The sequence below is a fragment of the Pinus tabuliformis genome, chromosome 1_1 (genome assembly GCF_031772625.1).
Source record: "Pinus tabuliformis cultivar Carrire ecotype Pingquan chromosome 1_1, CPIR1, whole genome shotgun sequence".
NCBI classification, from domain to species: Eukaryota; Viridiplantae; Streptophyta; class Pinopsida; order Pinales; family Pinaceae; genus Pinus; species Pinus tabuliformis.
Window position 1 is genome coordinate 626,718,185 of NC_142297.1, and position 24,968 is coordinate 626,743,152.

Here is a 24,968-nt window from a genome sequence, read left to right on the forward strand (position 1 = left end):
TATTGATATTTTTATTTTATTGCCCCTCTTGAACAAACCCTCCACCACATTTTTTCGAGATGTCCTAAGTGGAGCTCCCTCCTTTATACCCTTCCTGAAGATTGTATGACTCTTGGCCCAAACCTCTAGGGTACATGAGTGGTTTCCCTAGGCTTTGAAGTTAAATTTTCTCCGACCTTCATTAAACCTCTCATTAAGATGTTTTTAGATGGCCTAAGTGGATCACACTCCCTTATCCCATCTTTGAAGATTGTGGGAGGCCTAGGTCAAACCTCTAAGGGACACAAGTGGGTCTCCCATAATCTTTGAACCTAGATCTACTCCATTTCTTTTCAAATGTATTGCTCCTTGACCCCATAAAACAAAATACATTAGCAAGCTAAGGCATTAACATCTCTCCTATATTACCCTTCTTTTAAAATCCTTTAAACCATTTTGCTTGGGTTCAGCCTCCTGAATCACATTGTAATTCCTTAATTGTGTGTATCTGAGGACCTTCCATTTCAACTCAAATTTGGAAATTACCCTAGAAAAAATCCCTAGCAATCCTATCTTCAAGGCCCACCTTAAACCCTAATTTTTCAATCCTTTGATTGGTGGTAATATAAGTAAGAGTCGCAGGGAGCTCTTGACTTAGTTTGATTGGGCCATTAAATCCTTAAGATCTACTAGGAAGAAACCCCCCTAAGCTAGAGGAGATTCGGCTAGAAGTGAAAATAGGGTTAGTGAGGTGACAATGGACCCCCTCTTGAGTTACATAGGGTTTTTCACTTGAACTTTAGGACTTTATCTCGAGAAGTGTGAGCTTTTGTTGTAACAATGCCAAATGACATATTGCATTTGATGACTTGGTTTAATGTTCTAACGACAACTTTCTAATAAAATTAAAATTAATGTATTAGAGGATACTTTTCCTTGTTCTTGCCTTAGTCTTTGTTAAATTCCCCCCTCATTGGTGAGGCCCATATGCCTTCTTTTGTTTCATGGGTTAAAATCCGTTCCTTTTCCTTTCGACCTTGAATTTGGTTTTTTGGGCATCTTTTCCATTTTTTTCCTTTGAATTTTATGAATTTGTGGACCGTTCCATGCAATTTATGGAGTTTGGAAACACTCGCCCTTGTCTTGTGGCTCTCAATCTTGAACAAGGGGTGCATAGTGATCCCTACCCCTTTTGTTTAATTTATTTCATGTGTGCCAATTATTTGGATAATTTTTCATTGCTATAAGTTGGAGTCTCATCCAACTTGCAAAAATACTTCTCTCCCTTACTCGTTTTCATGACTTAATTATTTAGACTTTCCAAAAGGAAATCAATTACTTCATAGGAAATAATATATCCACTAATATCATTGGAGACAGTGACCTAAGGAACAAATTAAATTTTGTTTTGGGATTTTTCAATGATTGTGAAGGAACATATATCCCTTTCATCACTTTTTTACTTTACTCAATAGTGGAAGGAGTGAGATAAATGATACATTTTATTTTATATTACAACGACATATGCAAAACATGTGAAGTGTGAAGTCAAATCCCTCGATACAAGAAAAACTCCAACAACCTAGATCATTAAATCTTCTCATTATGGCTCATCGTTACGTCTTACCAAGATTAGCCTTGGAACCTATGTGGCTCAATCTAGCTCTTGAAACATCCACCTTCGTGGAGAGTGATAAATAGTTTGGCTTTGTTCTTGCAAAATCTAGCAGGCCTTGGAGAGGGAAACCCTACAAGGTATAAATTAGACAATGGGACAACAATTTGGTAGTGTCCCATTGTCATCATAGCCACAACCCCTTGCTCTTTACGAATTTTCACCAATAGGAGGATTCCCAATAGGAGGGATATCACTTATAATGGATGATGTCACTATGGGCTCTTCAAGAAAGACATAATTTAGGTTCAATGATCCACAAGGAGGCAACTCACTCTCGATGAAGGGACCTAGAAAATAGGGCGCAAGTCCTAGGGTATGATAAATTGAATGAGTGTTGGAGTATCCAAAGGTAAAGAACAAGAGAAAAGATTTCCAATAATTGGTATCAACTATATCAAGGCTCATGAAACCTTCAAGAAAACCCTTATGTTGAAGAAAGGAAAACTAGGGTTTCCCTTTTAGGCGAGCAACTAGGGAAAGAAACTTTATGGATGAAATTGAAGTGTATGCCCACTAAAAGGATATATTTTGTGGCTAAGGCTATCCTCTTGATGTTTGGCTCTCCAACCACCAAAAACTAGCTTATTTAGGGATTCATACCAAGCCCTAGTTTCCTAGCTTGGTCTTGAAAGTGCTAAATTGGGAGAGAAAAAAACATGGATAAGATTTGAGTATGATCACCAATCAACTTGATTAGTGCCTTGTCCCTTGGTAATATGGAGTTAAGGATGAGATATGTTAGCTACAATTGTTTCCAAGGAGGTCGAAATTTGATGCCCTAGCAACAAGATTCCAAGCATATACCCACTCAAAGGAAAAATGGAATCTTATGAGAGAGCTACAAGGCATTCACCACTAGGACAATTATTAACATGTTATGTATGATTAATGTATGCAATATTCATCTAGATAGGATTCAATTAATCTTCAACAAAATTAGGGCACAACCTAGCCTAAACTAGATTCAACAATTCCATACAGTAGACAGACAAATAGATTTTCAACAATCAAGATCACTTACAAGATAACATGCAATATTTCCACCCATTAAACCAAAGAATAGATCTAAAGAATATTCAAAATCATCTCCAAATATCAAAATGCATCCAAGATCTCAAATTTAACCACAAGAGAATAAGTGTGAGTTCCTCTAGAGGTCAGAATTCCGAGAAGTGATGATGATGAGTTACAATGTCATAATCTCTAATTTATATGAGGCATACTTATGCATGTTAACCTACAAGCCCCTTTAAAATTATAAAATAATGTGCAAAATAAGCCTAGGTCACAAGTCGACCTAGTAGCCTTTGTAAAATTAAATCTATCTCCATAAATGCAAGTCAAAATGACGAAATCATGCTAATGTAGGCTTGCCAAGGGTAGCCATTGAGGGCCTTGAGTGTTATTTTTTGTGTAGACGCCCTCTAAAATCATGATATAAGGGTTGGCCCATAGATCTCCATCAAAAGCATCCTGTGGACCCCAATTTTGGGTTTGGGGCACTAAATGGGTCTCATGGGTCTCCTGGTAGTGTAAATGCCTGATTTTTCTCAAATGTTGAGGGGTCTAGAGATGGTGCTAGCCCTCCCATTTCTCAATGTATGAGACAAACCTGGGCCCTGGATCAACTTCTGGTAATGCTAATCTCACTGGAGGCACACTTGTCCAGGTTCGTCATCCATCAATGATAAAGGGGAAAAGTGCATAAACATGTGGGTGTTGAAGGTGCCCATGGATACAAATGATGCTCTACAACTGTTGGGAGTCCCATGGCTCTCAACACCCAACCTGTGGGTGTCAATATTCTCCTATAGTGGACTTGGGCCCGAGTTATGTTGCCTAGCCCATGAAGAAACTACATATCAATCACACATAATATTTAGTACTGCATCATAACCATTAGGTACATTTAATCATTATTACATCTAAGTGAATGAAGATTGCAAGTAATGGGAAAATCAACACTTCATACAATACTTCCCTTCCAAATTTGGGGCTTTGATCTCACATTAGTGTTACCTCCCTAGGTAGGATGACTAACAAACCACCCTATTAGGCATTCTCAACCCCTAAAGGGAAATACATGTCCTTGGTCCACTCCTAAGTCTGATAGGTGTCATGTGAATAATGATGGAGTAGAGGGGATATGAACTTCATGGTTAAGGGGGTTGACATGATGGGGAGTCCTAATCCTGATTGTACATATGTGAGGAGGGAGCCATCGTGGATGCATGACTTACCTCAACCTTTGTTTTTCCACTTCTCATATTTGCCTTTTTACTTTTTCTTGATTCTTTCCTTGTATTATTGCTCATAGCTCAAAGGGTTTGGAGCTTACTTTGCATTATTTGTAGCAGTTATTACCCCATTAGTAATGGGTAAGTTCATTGCCACTAGGGGTTGGGACATGCAAAGGTTCCTATTCCATTATGTGGTAGGAAAACATTAGCCCAAAAATCGGGTGATGGCCATAATTATGGAGGTAGAGCTCATTCTTAACCTTTTCCCACACCTTACTTGCAAGTCTCGACCATCTTTTGCATTTTTATAATTTTGTTATATTTGTTTTTCTTGTGGCCATCATATGCTCTTTCTTTTTCTTTTAGTTGCATCAACTTCCTGGGGCATAGTTTCGATGCCCAAACCAGGTATGAGGGTAGGGGAAAGGGGTGTGCCAAATCCTAATGAATCCATGGTTAAGCTTAAAGAGGGGATGTGAAATAGGGGCTTATGTTGTGAGATGGAAAGTGGTAAGTACGGAAAGGGGATATGCTGGACTACACTATCTCACATCGAGATTTTCTAGGTAGTGCCATTCCTAAGGCCATGGGCCATTAGGGTAGGTCCCATTGGGCTAGGGCTGAAAGTTAACCCCCCATTCAAGGTGAGGGAACAAGATTACGGTCAAATCCCTTCCTTCTTTTCGTCACCAAATATTCCATATCAAAAGCCCAATTATAAACAAGCATAAGCGCACGTTTGGAAAGTGAATAAAGTACCTTTTGGGTTGGGTTGCCCACATTCCAACATGTTCTCTTTGCAAATGGGCGAGGAAACATATGACTGATGCAGGTGACAAAGATATGAATGGACTGTCACATTAGCTAATTGGTGGTTATTGGGGCTGTTGGATGCCAGCTGGAAGTGATGAATAGGTGAGAGATTTCTCCTAAGAGTAACCCATTTTTGGTGGGTTACAGGGTCTTGAACTGTTTGTTACATTTTTTTGTTAATCGTCGAATCCTAATATGGTGTATTGTTTTAGTGGTTCCTCATGGGTTTAATCCACTATTTGTTAGATTGATTCACTATTCTTTAGACATAATCCCTTTCTCCATAATTTTATTTTCCTTTCATGGTATAATTCTCCACCCCATGTTGTTCACCATTTTTCCCTTCCTAGTTCATTTACCCTCCCTTTTCAACAAAGCCTTTTCCACCAATCAACCCTTTGACACCTCTTCATCCTCCATGGATTTTCTATCAAGTCTGTGTTGGATTCTCTTGGGCAATAGACCACTTGTTCCTTGTCACGTGGGTGCCATGTTTCTCCATATCCCCTCAGTGCACACATTTCTTGCAACCTTCCTCTCTTTTAACTAGCATTGTTGTTGCCTAAACAATTTATGTTCCTACTAAAAACCCTAGTGTTGGAGTCTCTTTTCCTTTCTCTTGATTTATTAGAGAAATCTATGCAATTTTCCTTACAACACCTTCTCCTAACTTGGCCTTACCCCTCTCAATGTTCCTTATTATCCCTTGTGTTGTACTTGTTTTAGCTTTTTGATATTGATGTCATCTTGATGTTTAAACTGCAAACCTCTACTATGGCCACTCACTCGTGTTGGAAGGAGGGCGTACTCACAATCTAATTTAAGATTGTTCATAGATCAAGGTGTAAGTGAGGTTACAGATCCTCACATGGAACATGTTCCTCCCCCTACCCGTGTCACCTTGAATGGTGGTGGTCACTATATTACTTCAACCCTACCACCTTATTGCATCAGATTGCCCATTTCTCCCTTTGTCCACCTCAATAGAGGGATATAAAAAAATTGTAAATACAATAAAATTATATATAAAAATGTTTTTTACCAATTAAATAATTTAAAAAAAATAAATGAAAATAAAAATATAAAGGTGATTCAAACATTATTTTTATATCGAATACTAAAATATAATATATCAAAAATATGATTAAAACATGTATATATTTTTAAGTTTAAACATTAAAATATAACTTTATTAGGTATATTTTTCTATAATAACTATAGAAATTAAAATGTGGATTTCTAAAACATCTGTGGAAAGATCTTAATTTAGTTGCTTTAATCCACCATTATGATGAGAACATTATTATTATTATTATTATTATTTAAATATTAAAATATAACTTTAAGTATATTTTTCTATATTAAAGATGAAAATTAAAATGTTGATTTCTAAACTTGTGTCGAAAGATACTAATTTGAATGGTTTAACCAACAATTTGTTTCCAATTAACTCAATTACAAGTTAGTAATACAACTGAAAGGGAGTGAAACGAAGGAACTTTTGTTTGCGCGGTTTGCAGGAAGCCGAGATGGAGATTGGGACGTCGGACAGGATACGCACGTGCCAAAGGATGCTCGTCTCAAATCGTAAGGTGAGCGACGATCCTTTAATTCTCGGTTTCCGGTTTCCAATAGAGATTAAAAAAACAAATTCATTAATCTCGTTTAATAATATTGTAACAGGTGGAGAGGAGAGTCTCCACCTGTTTTGTCTTTTATTTTCTCATTGGTTTCTGGTTTCTGGTTTCTATATGATGGTTTCAGCAAACTTGGACACGCTGAAATGTGAATGTAAATGTGCGAAACGGGTGTTCGTACGCCTTTTCCCTTCATTCATTAACGTGCCACTCTCATGCTTTGTCTAAATACACAGGTACCTATTTTGTTTGTTATACTCTCAATAGGTAGGTACAGATGTTATCATTTTCGGTCTTTCAAATTGAAACTATGAACATATGGAGCCACATAACTTAAAGTTTTGCTTCGAATTAAGTCTATATATTCATTTGCTTCGGATTAAGTCTATATATTCATCAATTTTACGTGCAAAGATGTGTCAGACATAAACTAGGCATTAATACATATTATGAATTTTATTTATCTCTTGAAGATCAAAACAGAAAGAAAGTTGAGAAAAATTCATAGACTTTGGTTATTACTAACTTGTCTAAATCACCGAACAATGACCACGGCTTTGAAGAAGGCAAAGCTACCTTACTACATATAGATATAGGTAGGGGCACCTCATATGACATAAGTATAAGTGGGGTGGTTATATGCCTAATCTTGGTCTGGCTAGTTGTTATTAGGTTGATTTGCTTGGTGATAAACAATTTCTTGCCCTCCACCTCTCTATACTCTTTCAAGATAAATCTTGAGGGCCTATGGTCTCTATGTCAAAATACATAGATTTTTATTTGAATTTTTATGTTTTGTCAAAATTTCACTGAAAGATCTAGATCTTCTAGAGGAAAGGTTATCCTAAAGTCAACTGATAGTTGGTATTTATGTCAGTAGCTGTAGCTGTGAGTAGTATTAATGTCATATGCTTTAAAGTTCATATGTTAAGTTTCAAGTTTGTATGTTACATTTCATTTAGTTCTTTCCCTTTCTATAGATCATTTTAGTTTCTTCAATTATCAACTCTCAACCCTCACCAAGTTGTCAAAATTTCACTAAAAGATCTAGATCTAGATGTTCTAGAGGAAAGGTTATCCTAAAGTCAAATGATAGTTGGTATTTATGTCAGTGGTTGTAGCTGTGAGTTGTATTAAATTTTAGTTTCTTCAATTATCAACTCTCAACCTCACCAAGTTGTCAAAATTTCACTAAAAGATCTAGATGTTCTAGAGGAAAGGTTATCCTAAAGTCAAATGATAGTTGGTCTTTATGTCAGTGGTTGTAGCTGTGAGTTGTATTAAATTTTAATGTCATAGGCTTTAAAGTTTATATGTTACTTTTCATTTAGTTCTTTCCTTTTCTATGGATAATTTTAGTTTCTTCATTTTCAACCCTTAACCCTCACCAAGTTTTAGATGAATTATAGTTACTTAACCCCTTTCTCCCTTTAAAAAAAATGAGGGATGTTACTTAATCTATCCTTAAATGAGTGGGTGAAATTATTACGTAGCCTTTAGGGAACTATCCAGCTTGTTATCATGAGTCCAACAAACGTCCTTTGTAGCCACAAAGGATCTCCTAGAAAACTGTGTAAGTTGTACATCATGTCTTCTTTCCTTTGATTTTCTAATAGCAACTGCGAGATAGAATTGGGGTCAAAGCGTAGCATGTAGATGTTGCTTTCCTTACTGGCAACATTACGGAAATGGAAACATTTTGTTGGTTGGAGAAGATGAATGTTGCCCAAAATCACATCATGTCCATCTATTGGACACCAAATGTAGAAATGCTACCTGAAACATTTTGATCTCTTGCTTTGTTTTCATATTATTATAGTAAAGGCTATGTGAATTTTGAAACAATACAGAGCCTTTTTATGGTAACTTGAGCATAGATACTATATTCGAGGCATACTCCCACCCTCTTTAATAGTGGAGACAAATAAAAGAAGTTCCTATCACTACATTGCACTAGAAAACAAATTCAAAAGTTTGCAAATGGAGTCCATAAATCTTGAGTCCTGAAATATATTGAAAGATCATCTTCAGCTACTTCATTTTGTGAGCAACCCAAAATAAATGCAACGTTTGGTTGGGGAACATGGGAAGCTTTATGCTACAAAGGCCTGAAAATTGATGTATGGCTAAATTTCCCCTAATTGCATGCCTATGTGGATATCCATATGAGAGGGTTGTTGCTAGGAGATCAAAAGAAGACAACAAAGTTTTCACATTTTGGAGACTTGTAGCATCAATTGATAGCTAAGGTCTTTTCTTGCCTTTTTCACTTGTAACCACAACCTATAGATCATTAATGTGAAGCAGAATTCAAGGATATAAGGTGTAGATTGTAGTGTAGGATTTACATATCTTCTATGTTAGGTCCTTTATTCGACAATAGGATGTACCTCCAGCTCCATCACTTTGACTGGAAGTACAATATTGGACTTTTGGAATCATATGAACATGCAAAGGACCTAGTGTGACTTGATTTATATAGAAAATTAGGTCGTTGATCTAGCAAGTAAACAAACAAACAATAAAACAACAGTAGGCATGTTTTTCTGGGGCAGATCTGGAAAACAATATACAGGGTATACCTTAAAGTCATGATTCATTTGTGGGGTTAAGAAAAATAGAGTTAATAAGTGTTAAAATGCTATAAGATGCACCTAGATCTTTTACTGTTATGAGGAACAAGTGCAGGGGTCCAATGCATTAAGATTTGTTTGGCGGGTAGAATCTAGTTGGTATACAGAGCCTAAAGCTACAACAGGGCATACATTTTCAAAAATGTTGGGTGAATTATTGCAATACTTATAGGCAGTTTTCCCATTAAACCTCTCATTAAGATCTTTTGAGATGACCTAAGTGGAGCTCACTCCCTTATCCCATATTTGAATATTGTAGGAGGCCTAGGTCAAACCTCTAAGGGACACAAGTGGGTCTCCCATAATCTTTGAACCTAGATCTACTCCATTTCTTTCCAAATGTGTTGCTCCTTGACCCCATATGCACACAAAATACATTGGCAAGCTAAGGCATTGATACCTCTCCTCTATCACCCTTTTAAAATCCTTTAAACCATTTTTCTGGGGTTTAGTCTCGTGAATCACATTGTAATTCCTTGATTGTGTGTATTTGGGGACCCTCCCTTTGAACTCAAATTTGGAAATTACCCTAGAAAAAATCCCTAGCAATTCTATCTTCAAGCCCCACCTTAAACCCTAATTATTCAATCCTTTGATTGGTGGTAATAGAAGTAGAAGTCTCAGGGAGCTCTTGACTTAGTTTGATTGGGCCATTAAATCCCTAAGATCTACTAGGGAGAAACCCCCCTAAGCTAGAGGAGATTTGGCTAGAAGTGAAAATAGGGTTAGTGAGGTGACAATGGACCCCCCCTTGAGTTACATAGGGTTTTTCACTTGAACTTTAGGACTTTATCTCGAGAAGTGTGAACTTTTGTTGTAACAATGCCAAATGACATATTGCATTTGATGACTTGGTTTAATGTGCTGACGACAATTGTCTAATAAAATTAATGTAGTGGAGGATACTTTTCCTTGTTCTTGCCTTAGTCTTTGTTAAATACCCCCCTCATTGGTGAGGCCCATATGCCTTCTTTTGTTTCATGGGTTAAAATCCCATCTTTTGAGTTTTGACCTTGAATTTGGTTTTTTGGACATCTTTTCCATTTGTTTCCTTTGAATTTTATGAATTTGTGGATCGTTCCGTGCAATTTATGGATTTTGGAAACACTTGGCCTTGTCTTGTGGCTCTCAATCTTGAACATGGGGTGCATAGTGATCCCTACCCCTTTTGTTTAATTTATTTCATGTGTACCTACTATTTGGATCATTTTTCGTTGCTACAAGTTGGATTCTCATCCAACTTGCAAAAATACTTCTCTCCCTTGCTCGTTTTCATGACTTAATTATTTAGACTTTCCAAAAGGAAATTAATTACTTCATAGGAAATAATATATCCATTAATCTCATTGGAGACAATGACCTAAGGAACAAATTCAATTTTGTTTTGGGATTTTTCAATGATTGTGAAGGAACATATATCCCTTTCATCACTTTTTTACTTTACTCAATAGTGGAAGGAGTTAGATAAATGAGACATTTTCTTTTATATTACAACGACATATGCAAAACATGTGAATTGTGAAGCCAAATCCCTCGATACAAGAAAATCTCTAACAACCTAGATCATTAAATCTTCTCATTATGGCTCATAATTGCGTTTTACCAAGATTAGCCTTGGACCTTATGTGGCTCAATGTAGCTCTTGAACCATCCACCTTCATTGAGAGTGATAAATAGTTTGGCTCTGTTGTCACAAAATCTAGCAGGCCTTGGAGAGGGAAACCCTACAAGGAACTAGACAATGGGACAACAATGGGGTAGTGTCCCACTGTCACCATAGCCACAACCCCTTGGTCTTTACGGATTTTCACTAATGGGAGGATTCCCGGTAGGATGGAGATCACGTATAATGGATGATCTCACGATGGTCTCTTCAAGAAAGACACTTTTAGGTTCAATGCTCCACAAGGAGGTAACTCACTTTCTATGAAGGGACCTAGAAAAGAGGGCACAAGACCTAGGGTATGATAAATGGAATGAGTGTTGGAGTATCCAAAGGTCAAGGCCAAGAGAAAAGGTTTCCAATAATTGGTATCAACTATATGAAGGCTCATGAAACCTTGAAGAAAACCCATAAGTTGAAGCAAGGAAAAATAGGGTTTCCCTCTCTGGAAAGCAACTAGGGAAAGAAAGTTTATGGATGAAATTGAAGTGGATGCCCACTAAAAGGATATATTTTGTGCCTAATACTACCCTCTTGATGTTCGGCTCTCGCTTATCTAGGGATTCACACCAAGCCCTAGTTTCCTAGCTTGGTCTTTGAAGTGCTGAATTGGGAGGGAGAAAAATATGAATAAGATTTGAGTATGATCACCAATCAACTTGATCAGTGCCTTGTCCCTCGGGAATATGGATCTAAGGATGAGATAGGTTAGCTAAACTTGTTTCCAAGGAGGCCGAAATTTGATCCCTTAGCAACAAGATTCCAAGCATTTTCCCACTAAAAGGAAAAATGGAATCTTATGAAAGAGCTACAAGGAGTTCACCACTGGGAAAATTCTTAACGTGTTATGTGTGAGTAATGTATGCAATATCCATCTAGATAGCATTCAATTAATCTTAAACAAAATTAGGGCATAATTTAGCATAAACTAGATTCAAAAATTCCATACAGTAGACATATAAATAGATTTTCAACAATCAAGATCACTTACAAGATAAAATGCAATATTTCCATCCATTAAACCAAAGAATAACTCTAAATAATATTCAAAATCATCTCCAAATATCAAAATTCATCCAGGATCTCCAATTTATCCACAAGAGAACAAGTGTGAGTTCCTCTAGAGGTTGGAATTCCAAGAAGTGATGATGATGAGTTACTATGTTATAATCTCTAATTTATAAGAGGGCATACTAATGCCAATTAACCTACAAGCCCCTCTATAATTATAAAATAATGTTCAAGATAGGCCTAGGTTACAAGCCGACCTAGTAGCCTTTATGAAATTAAATCTATCTCCATAAATGCAAGTCGAAATGATGACATCATGCTAGTGTAGGTTTGCAAAGGGTAGGCATTGAGGGCCTTGAGTGCCTTCTTTGGTGTAGAGGCCCCCTAAAATCATGATCTAAGGGTTGGCCTATAGATCTCCATCAAAATCATTCTGTGGACCCCAATTTTGTGTTTGGGGTACCAAATGGGTCTCCTGGGTCTCCTGATGGTGTAAATGCCTGATTTTGCGCCAACGTTAAGGGCTATAGAGATGGTGCTAGCCCTCCCTTGTCTCAAGGTATGAGACAAACCTCATCTGGGCCTTGGATCAACTTCCTTATACTGCTATATTGGTTGGGGGCATGCTTGTCCAGGTGCATCATCCATCAATGATAAAGGGGAAAAGTGCAGAAACACTATGGGTGTTGAAGGTGCCCATGGATATAAATGATGCTCTACAATTGTTGGGAGTCCCATGGCACTCAACGCCTCACCTGTGGGTGTCAATATGCTTCTATAGTGGACTTGGTCCCCAGTTAAGTTTCCTAGCCCATGAAGAAACCACATGACAATCACATATAATATGTAGTGCTACATCTTCATCATTAGGTAGATTTAATCATTATTGCAACTAAGTGAACCAGGCTTGCAAGTAATGGGAGAATCAACACTTCATACAATAACTCCCTTCCAAATTTGGGGCTTTGATCTCGCAATAGTGTTACCTCCCTATATAAGAGTGGCTAACAAACCACCTTATTAGGTGTTCTCAACCCCTAAAGGAAAAGACATGTCCTTTGTCCACTCCTAAGTTTGATAGTTGTCATGTGAATAATGATGGAGTGGAGGGGAAAGGAAGTTCATGGTTAAGTGTTATGGTTAAGGGGGTTGACATGATGGGGAGTCCTCATCCTGATCGTACAAACGTGAGGATGGAGCTATCATGGATGCATGAGTTACCTCGATGTTTGTTTTTCCACCCCTCATATTTGCCTTTTTACTTTATCTTTATTCCTTCCTTGTATTACCGCTCCTAGCTCAACGAGTTTGGAGCTTGCTTTACATGATTTGCAGCAGTTATTACTCCCTTAGTAGTAGGGCAGTTCATCGCCACTAGGGGTTGGGACATGCGAAGGTTCCTCTTCCATTATGTGGTAGGGAAACATTGGCCCAAGAATCGGGTGATGGCCATAATTATGGAGGTAGAGCTTATGATTGTTATTTTCCCACGCCCTACTTGTAAGTCTCGACCATCTTTTGCATTTTTATAATTTTGTTATCGTTTTTTTTTATTGTGGCCATCATATGCTCTTTCTTTCTGTTTTAGCTGCATCAACTTCTGGGGGCATAGTTTCAGATCCCAACTCAGGTATGAGTGTAGGGGAAAGGGGTGTGCCAAATCCCAATGAATCCATGGTCAATTGAGGTCAAAGAGGGGACGTGGAATAGGGCTTATGTTGTGAGATGGAAAGTGGTAAGTATGGAAAGGGGATATGCAGGACTACACTATCTCACTTTGGGTTTTCCTAGGTAGTGCCCTCCCTAAAGCCATGGGCCATTAGAAGAGGTCCCACTGGGGTAGGGTTCAAAGTTAACCCTCCATTCAAGCTGAGGGAACAAGATTACGGTCATAGCCCTTCCTTATTTTAGTCACCAAATATTCCATATCAAAAGCCCAATTACAAACAAGCATAAGCACCCGATTGCAAAATGAATAAAGTACCTTTTGGGTCGGGTTGTCCACCTTCCAAGATTTTCTCTTTGCAAATGGACGAGGAAATATATGACAGATGCAGGTGGAAAAGATATGAATGGAATGTCACATCAGTTACTCGGTGGCTATTGGGGTTGTTGGATCTCAACTAGAAGTGATGAATAGGTGAGAGATTTCTCCTAGGAGTAACCCATTTTTGGTGGGTTATGGGCTCTTGAACTATTTGTTAGATTTTTTGTTAATTCACGTTAGACATGCATCGAATCCTAATATGGTGCATTGTTTTAGTGGTTCCCCATGGGTTAAACCCACTATAGGTTAGTTGGATTCACTCTTCTTTAGGCATAATCCCTTTCTCCATATTTTTATTTTCCTTTCATGGGAGAATTCTCCACCCCATTTTGTTCACCATATTTTCCTTCCTAGTTCATTTACCCTCCCTTTTCAACAAGGCCTTTTCCACCAATCAACCCTTTGATACCTCTTCAATCCTCCATTGATTCTCTATCAAGTTTGTGTTGGATTCTCTTGGGAAATAGGCCTCTGTTCCTTGTCATGTAGGGGCCATGATTCTCCATATCCTCTCAGAGCACACATTTCTTGCAGGGTTCCTCTCTTTTAACTAGCATTGTTGTTGCCTAAACAATTTATGTTCCTACTAAAAACCATAGTGTTGGAGTCTCGTTTCCCTTCTCTTGATTTATTAGAGAATTATATGCAATTTTCACTACAACGCCTTCTCCTAACTTGGCCTTGCCCCTCTCAATGTTCCTTATTATCCCTTGTGTTGCACTTGTTTTAGCTTTTTCGCTCTTACAAGGGAGCCCCCTACCACAAAATTTTGTTCCTTCTTTTTTTTCTTTCTCATCATACATGTCCTTTTGGAAATGGAATAGTTTGGTAGCCTCCTTTCTATAGGCAATATTACATGCTCCTATCCTTATTAATAGCATTGAACTTTGTACAATGTTACTTTGCCACATCACCTCCATTGAGAACCTTGGTTTCTCCTTACTTTCATCTCGACTATATTTTGTTTTCATTGTTTTCTTTAGTAGGTTCATTCTCCATCAACATCTTATTCTTTGGAATCCAATCTCACAACAATTACATAGTCCTTTTGGGTACATGTAATATCAAATAAGATATGATACACTCAGGAATGTCCAAAAGTGGCCAAAGTAGGCTAATGGAACTAGGGAGTACAACAAGCCACAATAGTGATGAGGGGGTGTGAAAGATACCTTTAGGTGACAAACAAAGTACATTTAAAAATAGTGAGTAGAAAGGGATAAATCCATATGAAAAATAAGAATGAGTACATTGTAATGCAAAAGGAAACAAATAAAAGAGGGGGGAAACTACTGTGCAACATATGCAGATGTAGAGATGGGGGAGTTGTCTCTATCATAATCAATCACTAGTAAATTATCAATGCAAATTGTAATGATATGCATTTGGGAATACTTGTGGATGAGACAACTTAGTTGGGGATGATTGGGTGTGTCTAGATACAAACTATTGAAGCTTTCTTAGTATTTCAGGAAAAGAGAGATATAGTAATGGGTACTTGACCACTCAATCTATGTCATAGGTAAATTAAATAGAGTGGGTAAATCACTATGGCTTCATGCAAGAAGGTTTTCATTTCATGATATAGTAGAAGACATGGAGGAGGAGCATGATGCTTTAGAATACCAACATGGGCAGGATCCATGGGGAGCGTAAGAAGTCTAGATCATATCCAATTACTATTCACATGGATCAACACCTTTGCTACATGGGCCCATAGTATTACAGTGGCAAGAGGATCGAAGTGTCAACAAGGTGCAACTTGATCTTGAGGGGGAGTGAAGAGCTAGTTGTAGTCAGATACGTGAGAGGAAGTGGCAGAGGCAATTGGGAATTGTCAGATGCTCCATAGACAATATTGACCTAGTTGCAGTCAGAGACTCAAGGGGCAGTTGCAGATCCAGTTGCAAGGGTACAACAAATCAGAGAACATTTGAGACTTAGAGGGAGTTTAGCTTTAAAGGGAGCAACCCTATGGAAGCTTGATCTTCCGGTTCAGAGCAGGTTAGTACACACAGTGCAGTGGTAGCAACAAAATAGAGGAAGTGCAATAGTAGTAGCGCAGAGGTACCAACAGTGTGAGATTGGAGATTGATTCAGCTACATGTGGTGGAAGGTGAATCAGAGTATGTGCAGTAGCATGATAGATAGTGTTTGCCAGAATGACTTCTTCACAGTGATTTCTAATGACAGGGAGTCAAATCAGTTTGAAGATTTGAAGAAAGGAGGTATAATAGATGTCATACGTGTGATAGTCTAGCTATAGATTGTTCACCAAGAGAGATGAATGGATAGTGGAACAGAGTGGAGAACACCTTGCTCACTAAGAGGGAGTGTTAGTTTTTGATGGATATGGCAACATCAAATAGGTGTTCTAGTCTCTAAGGTGTCAGAGAGGCTAAGGAACACAAGACCTCCAAAACCCATAAAAGGTTTCGAGAGAAAACACTTAGAAACCTCTCAATTAATTTAATTGATCAATAATTAAAAATACCTATGTCTAACTTAGGAAAATTGATTAATTAATGTGTATTAATTGAGGAAATCGATTTTTCTCTAGAGACTAATATTGATGGAGTCAAAATGATCTAAGCCATCGATTGTGATTAGATCTTGTTCATTGATGCTCCAACGAGAGATTATAAGAGCAAGTCGATGGGCTTGGAGATAGACACAATTTACATCAAGGGAGCAAGGCAGATTGAATTCCCTAGTTCGTAGTTTTTAGTGATGGCGCAATTCGAGCCAGGTAAAGAGCATCAGAGAGAGGAAGAAACAAAGATTTTGGAAGAGCATGATTCCAGAGAGATTCCCAGTAATTTTCCAGTGTCAGAGAGACAGGAGAAGGGAGGCCGAAATATCTGTAGAGAGGGCCGCTACGATGAGTGCGAATAGCTAGAAACCCTAGTGCGAGTTGCCGAAAGAGGTTCGATAAGTTGCCAAAGGTTGAATCAATGTCCGGAAGGCAAAGCAAAAAATTTCCACAGGCAGAGGGAGGCTAGAAGTCCCAAATGAGGGCAAGATCCATGGTTGTTCAAGTCACTCAGATCCAACAGTGCGCATTTCAGGCAGTAGGGCGAGTTGCTAGTGTTGGGTGCGAGCACGCCAGAGGAGGTCTAGTTGATTTGCAGAGGAGATCTTAGATCTCCAATGTATTTTTCCAGTGTATTTCTGGAGGTTTTTCAGTTGGGCAACCATTTTTATTATTTCTCTCCAATTGCTGCATAATAATAAAACCCTCATCTGTTGCATCGATTTTCCCTTTGACATTTTTTCGGGGACTATTTTCCAAAAACAACGGTGTCATTACTTTGTGCGTACATCTATTTCTTAGTCCCTGTTTTTTAGTTGCGCAATGTATTTTATTAGTGAAGAATTGCAATGTGGTTTATTTGTTATTTATCGTTAATAATTTAATAGAAGACAAATAAATTGTCAAGTGAGAAGAATAATACTCAATTGTTGCAGTTCAAGGAATTTTCACAATTTTCAATTACAAATTTGCTTAAGAATAATAAAATACTCATTTACAGAAGTGACTTTCTCCACTTTGGGGTATTTTCAGGGACAATTAGTCCAAAATTATATGTGTTTATTATTTTGTGTGTGTGAAATATTTTCTGAGTTCATATGATTTAATTTTCGTGAAGTTGCAATAGTGTTTTATTTAGTATTTTCCGCATAAAATTTGTAAAAGACAAATAATTTGTTTCAGATAGGTGAATAATAACCAGTAATTGCAACACTAGGGGTTACACATTTTGGTGGGTAACACCTCCCCTCTCTATTTTTATTTTATGTCCTAAAATACTCTAATAAGGCCGACATGAATGGAATTGAGGAAGTGAACTATTTTTTGTTCGTTTAGAATCACATATGAAAAACATGTGAAGCATGGAGCTAGATCCTCTAAAACAAGAAAAAATTTCACACTACGGGTTACACATTTGGTGGGTAACACCTCCCCTCTGTATTTTTATTCTATGTGCTAGAATACTCTAAGAAGGCCGACATGAATGGAATTGAGGAAGTGAACTATTTTTTGTTCTTTCAGAATTACATATGCAAAAGATGTGAAGCATGGAGCTAGATCCACTAAAACAAGAACAAATACAACAAGCATGGTAAACAAACCCTCTCTTTTTTGCCAAAGTTTTCCTTTTCTTAATATTTCCATTGGACCCTTAGTGACTTAAGTAATCTCCTTAGCAAAGCCATCCCTTGAAGAGTTTTTATAATTTTGGTGATTATGTCATTTATCTGTGATGAGTGTCAATCTAGTTCATCCTTTGGATGGCTCCCTTTGGGTTGAAGCCACTGATAGTGGATTTGAATTGCTCTTGGGAAAGTCCCTTCTCACCCCTTTTCTATTTCTTTCATGGGAGATATCTTATCCTTGCCTATCTTTTGACCTTCTAAATTCTTTCATTATTGCTTTGTTAGTTTTTTGGGTTATTCCAAAAGGGTTTTCACCTAGCTAGGAGAGTGCTAGGTCTCCTAGTTCCTAGGAGATGCTTTATGGACATATGGATGACTTAGTTTGGGTGGATGATTGACCTTGTTTAGAGTGATAGCATGATGCATTTACTTGATATGTTGATATCCTAAAAAATTATGACTAATCCATTGGGTGCACACAATGGGGGGTCAGTTGCTTGATTAGGAGAGATACCTACCTTAGAGGAGGAGTTCTAGGTTCTTAGCCCTATGGAGTTTGGACACTTGACTTGAGTGTGAAAATTCCTAAACCGAAATCCCTGCTGCAACAACTGATGATATTTCTCATATTTTTTAGATTCCTTCAAACAAATTACTTGCAATATCTTACGAAAAATATCGAAATACATACATTGCAGCCTTCACTAAATTAAATATAATGCAGAAACAAGAAATTGAGCAAGAAAGAAAATACAACACAATAACACCGTTATTTTTAGACAAATGTCCCCGGAAAAAAACCAATGTGGGAAAACCGGTGCAACAGATTTGAGGGTTTTATTATTATGCAGTAGTAATTCTGTATACAATTTCGTGGATGCTCAACTAGCAATCTGATACAGAGAGAAACTAGACAAAACAAATAGTGAGATGCTCTCACTTTGTTAATGGAAGAATCTGAGTCGATCACGTTGGACTGTAGCCTGTGCGTGGTCTCTACACAGAACTGCGTAAGCCTCACACAACTCTGTGTCACCCTTGTTGGGAATCCTGCTGCTCCTCCTTCAGATCTTCTGCTGGCTGGAAGTTCTGAATTTCTGCCTCCCTGTCTCACACCCCGGCTCCCGACTTCTGAAACTCGATTTCCTCAGTAGGAATTCGATCTCCCTCTAAGGCCTGTGCTGCCACTGCGTCACCCAAAATATGCCTCTCTCTGGATGTCATTCTTCCCTCTCTGTCTTGTGCTCTCCTACCCAGGAAAAATTCCCTCTTCCAAATGATATCTCTGCCCTTCATTGCAAAATATCACTTGATCACTCCTCTAGCAACTGCGATGTCGCCCTCTCTAAGAAATTCGATCTTCTTGATCTTTCTCGGTTTGTTTTCCAAATGACCCTCAAGCCTCCTTAAATAATCTTCTCGTTGACATTCAACGACCCATATTAGAAGCTAATAAATGTCTAAGATCATTTCCGCTTGATCCTTGTCTTCTTCTAGAAGTTACACCGAAAGTTTAGATTAATACTTGTTAATTATTTTAATTTCCTAAGTTTAGACTTAAAGTCCCATTAAAAAAATTAATTATTTTAATAACACCATCTTTGGGTGGATTACAATATTGTTGATGACATGAAGAAAACTCACGCAAACATCAATTTGTTCGATTTGGCTAAGATCCAGAGTCATCGGGACATCCTGCTGCACGCACTGGTTCAGACATCAACGGACAGTGCAACCTCTACTAGCAAGGGAGCAAGCACCCCTCCCATATCACTTTCAACTGTGCTAAGCACACTCAGGATGGAAGAAGAAAAATCTATTTTCCCTCCATTCTTGCTTTCATTCAAAATCTTCAACGGTAATGTTTACAATTGTCTGGTTGATTCTGGCACGACAGCCAACGGCAGGCCGCTCTCCATTGCTAAAAAGATCAATGTGCAATGGAGCAAGACATCCACTCAGATCATCCAACTTGATCGAAAATCCGTACTAGCCATTGGTGAATTTTGTGATGTGATCATTCGACTATCTCACGACGACCGAGTTCACTAGTGCATAAACATTGTTGTTGTGGACATACCATAAGCGTATGGAATACTACTCAGCAGAGACTAGTCCAACAAGCTAAACAGATACTTTGCTATAGAATGGTCGCACATTTGGCTTCCGTACAAGGGAAAAAACAATCAAATCCGGGGGTTATCCCACACGACTAGCTCCAACTCCATCGGACACGTAGTTGGGTCTCCTTCCTTGCCAAACTAATGGAAATGAAACATGTACAGTACATTGTAACAATAATAGTAGTAGCAGTAGCAGTAGTGCAAGTGCATCAAATGGTTCCTGTACAGATGTGTTCTAGACATCACAACATCAGATGTTTTCTAGACATGAAATTTGGTGGAGAGGCTAGAATGCATGAGATCTCCAAAACCCAGAAACCGTTTTTGAAAATTCCACCTAGAAATGGGTTAATTAGATTATTAACCAATTTTTTAATGTTTCCTAAGTCTAAACTTAGGAAAACTAGTTAATTAACCATAATTAATTAATTCAAGGTGAGAATAATCTAGAAACTCACACAAATCGACTTCAAGATGATCCTAGCATTTCATTAAGATTTAATCTTGGTCGTTGGAGTCCCAACAAAAGATTATAGGAAGATGTCAATGGGCACTTGGAGAATACACTTGAGCAATTTGATTTCCTTGGTAGTGCACGAAAAACATTTTTGAATATGAAGCACTCGTGTTGGGCTTGCAAAAAGCCATTACCTTCAACGTGGTCGTGCTCAAAGTGGTAGGTGATTTGGAAATAGTGGTACGGCAGGTACATAACACCATTCATTGTTTATCACTGGTGGGCTCCAGTATTGTAGCAATAGTGTTACAACTCCTGGAGCTTCCTATCTCTAATTTTATCAACCCGGTAGTTCGTACAAACTTGGAAGCGACGGTGCTGTATGCACAAGTACTAGCTCTTGTCGCAGCTGTCACTTGGTCAGCTGGCACAAGTCCGCTAGGGCTCAAGCCAACTTCTATATGCTCACAGAAGAAGCTTTATGAATGATGAACGAAAGCTAACTCAAAGGAGACTAGTCTATTTGCAAAAAGAAACTGAAAGCCAACAAAGCATGAAAACCCTAGTAAACCGTAATTTGACTAGCCAGACCCTTACAATGCAAAACTGTGAATGAAACTTCTACCAATGATGCCATTACTTGCAGTGAACTGAAATACATGCATCTAAGCTACTTGCATCTGAAAAGACATGTTTTTGTATTTTTTCATTAAGTGGTTGGATTTATTGTGATGATGCTTTTGATTAGGGTTTGGTTGTGCAAGAGCGGTTTAAATGGAAGGAAAGCATGGGCAAGGTTAGGATGGCTAGGGGAGGTCCCAGAGGGTCTCTAGCATCAGTCCACAGAAGTCTACCACGTTCGGATGCTCAGCAACCGAGTTTGCAGGCTTCTACAGGAAGTCTGCAGGGGATCCTACAGGAAACTCAGGGGTTTCTACAGGAAGTCTGTGCAATTCTACAGGATGTTTGACCGTGGAAGTTTTGGAAGATGGTGAAGTGTTGGAGTGGTGTGGGAGGATAGGTGAGATGGAGATGGAGCTGGTGATGGCTCAGGAGCAGAGAAATCAGATGGAGGAAGAGTGCATGCAGTGGGTTGATGGCTGGAAGGATGGGATCACGAAAGATTAAGTAAATGAAGCTACGTGGCAATGGATGAGTTGGAGGGTAAATGAGTTGGACAGACGCCGAGTAGGGCTTGAGGAGAGATCAAGAAGAAGAAGAAGGAAGTGGAATGATATGGAGCAGCGTAAATGAAACAAATGACTTATGCACCAAAAACGAGAATTCATTAACCTATGATAACTGTGCCATGAAACCTATGAACAGCAATGGAAAACCAAGAAATGAAACTCGTGCATGGAAGTGGAATGTAGAAGTATGGTTCAATATCAAAAGTGCATGGATGGATCTTCAACGAAAATGTCTATGTTGCAGCTTGCATGGAAGTGAGAAGAACTGCGTTTCTTTTTGGTGGTTGGTTATGGACTGCACCCCAATCCCTAAGAGAGATGGCAGTGAGCCTTAACAACCTTTTTCTGGAGCTCCAATAAATTATATCTATCCTCTTCTAACCTAAGCAACTGGAAACCAATTCACCATAAACTAATCCTATTCAATCTCATGAAAAAGACTAAATTAACAAACTGTAAATTCGAATTGCATGTTAAAGTAAAGACTCAAAGTGCTGGAACGAAATGCAAATAACATTACAACACCGAGGAGATCTATTGCTCTCAGGTTGGGCCCTAACCTGAGAGCTATAGCTCCCTTAGAAACTCAGAATGAGATCAAAATCTGCCTGCCTTTATTCATAACCAAAATCTGATGTCATGCCAAAACTGGCTTACAAAAGGAACAAAAACCGAGCTGTAGCTCGTACTTCCAAATTACAAGAGTAATGCAAAAGTTCAAAAAGCTTCTATCCAAGGCTACGGCCTCAGTATTTATGCAAAATGATCATCCAACAGGTGTCCTTGATTTGTGGAGCTCGGCTGTCCAACTGAAGGTTAAACTGCTGATCCTGTAGAACAGTTATAACTGTTGTTCCTGTAGAACAGTTGTAACTGCGGTTCCTGTAGAACGGTTGGCTGCCTCTAAGCTCGGTGGGGAGATTGGCTGGAGCTCGGAGCTATGGTGGGAATCACGAGGAAGGTCCCCAAGACTGTGGACATCCTCTCCTAAAAACCAGCAGTGCCACCTCATTGTCTCCTTGTCTCCTTTCTCGTGGTCTTTTCTCCCTTTTAATGCCAAAACCTGAAAGCATCATGCATTAGTCACGTAGATAGAATGCCTACCCTTCTTCCTACAAACAACACGAATAAACCAAGAAATGAATGCATAAGCAATAAAAAATGAATGGTTTGAGCAGAGCAAGTAGGCCAAATGAGCCCAAATTGTACCAAAAATTGGGGCTCATCATCACCCCCCAGCTAAACTATTTGCTCATCCTTGAGCAACTTTGCTCTGGCTCCTCGTCTTTGGCCGAGAACTAGAGCCCGGAGCATGCTTTTCCTTTCCTGTTTTTGGAAGCCCTGCCTTTTCTGCCGAGGGTGGCACTGCTTCCTTTCCTGTTTTTGGCGGCCCTGCCTTTGCTGCCCCTGGTGGTGACGAAGGTGGTGCTTCTTCCCCCTTCCCCATTTCCTTGAGCCGGGCTTCGGAAGGCGATTGGCCTATTTTTCGTGTCCAGGAAGTTATTTTTGGGCTTCCCTTCTCGGGGGTGGCTGATGTTTTAGAGGGGGTTCTTGCACTGGGTGAAGTAGGGACATCCCCTAAAATGGTTTGGCTGCTGGGTGGAGGCTGTGGCTTGCCCGTGGTTATCCTCTTGCTTCTCCTGGCTTCAGATGGTAGAGGGGTCTCCCTCTCTCTCTTCTCCTTCGGCTTTGGAGGTGTACTGAGGGCGGCCAGCGCCGCTGCTGCCTCCTTTTCGAGAATACCAGCCTTCTCTTTCTTGCGTTTTGCTCTCTCAGAGCTCCTTGTAGAGGGCCCCTCCTTTTCAGATTTCGGGCTTCCTGTAGAAGACCCTGCTTTGCCCACTTCCGGGCCTCCTGTAGAAGATTCTTTCTTTCCCGATTTTGGGCTTCCTGTAGAAGACCCGGCTTTAGCCACTCCCGGGCTTCCTGTAGAAGCCCCTGCTTTGGTAATCTTCGGGCTTCCTGTAGAAGACCCTTTCTCTGTCTTCAGGCTTCCTGTAGGAGCCTGTTTCTCAATGACTTTCGGGCTTCCTGTAGAAGCCTTTGTCTCTGTTTTCGGGCTTCCTGTAGAAGCCTGTTTCTCAATGATTTTGGGCTTCCTGTAGAAGCCTTTGTCTTTGTTTTTGGGCTTCCTGTAGAAGCCTTTTTCTCAATGATTTTCGGGCTTCCTGTAGAAGCCTTTGTTTTTGTTTTCGGGCTTCCTGTAGAAGCCTGTTTCTGCTTTCCTGTAGACACAGGTGTCTCCACCTCTGCTTGCTTGCCTGCCTGAGTTTTGCTTTTTGCTTTGGTTGCAGGTGCTGTTGAGGTACTTGGGCTGACGTGGACCACCTCAGCTTTGTCCATTCTGCTCTTCATCCTCTTTTCTCTTGCTGACAAGATAGGTGTGCCACCTTTTTCTTTGTCCTCCTTTTCCTCATGCTTCTTCCTTTGTTCTTTCTTCTGTACTGTGGTCGGGGTCTTCTGGCCTTCTTCTCTCTGTTCCTCGGCCACTGCTTCTTGTTCCTCACTGCTGGAGGAACCCGTTTCTTCGATCAACATTTTAATGTCCCCATCTTTTGTCAAATTCCGGAAGGATTCCCATGAGAGGGGAACCTTATATGAATGCAGCGCATCCTCCACAAGAAGCTTGATCAACCCATGGTGGGCTATCTGATCTGGTATGCCCTCTTTCAGCTTTGTGGCACACTCCATTAGAGACTGCAATAGGTAATAAGGGATGCTCAGTTTTTGTTCTACAGGAAGATCAATTCGGTGCCTCAATTCAGTGAGCAGCCGAAAGTGATATGCATACACGATGCTGAAACGGCCTTCACAAGTGATATATTTCATGATTTGCAAACTGACTTCATTCCATGGTGGCAACAGGCTCGTTCTTCGCACCCCATTTTTGTCCTCCGAGAATTCTTCCTCAGGTGGAAAGAATTCTTTCTTTGCCTGCTGGCTCAGCTTTCTTTCTTCCTTATCCCACGGCAAACCCATAGGAAGTTCTGTGATCCGACTGATATGTTCCGGGGTGAGCTTGAGGCTTAGACCTCTGAAGTTCACTGTGGCCAGTGTCTGGGATTTAGGCTTCAGAGCCTGCAAGAATTCTTCGGCCACTTCATCATCGTAACCCTGCAGCTTATCACAAAAAGGCATCCATTGTGCTCTGGTGAAGAGCTCTACCACTGCCGGGTTTTCCCTTAATTTGGTTGAATCAGTGGGTTCCCGTCTTATAAACCCACCCGGCATGATGAACACGGTTGTTTTAATTAAAGGTGGCAAATGCAAAAGAGATTTGGTCTATTAAGACAGAGCATGCACATAATCCACAAAATTCAACACAGTCTACTTATACTG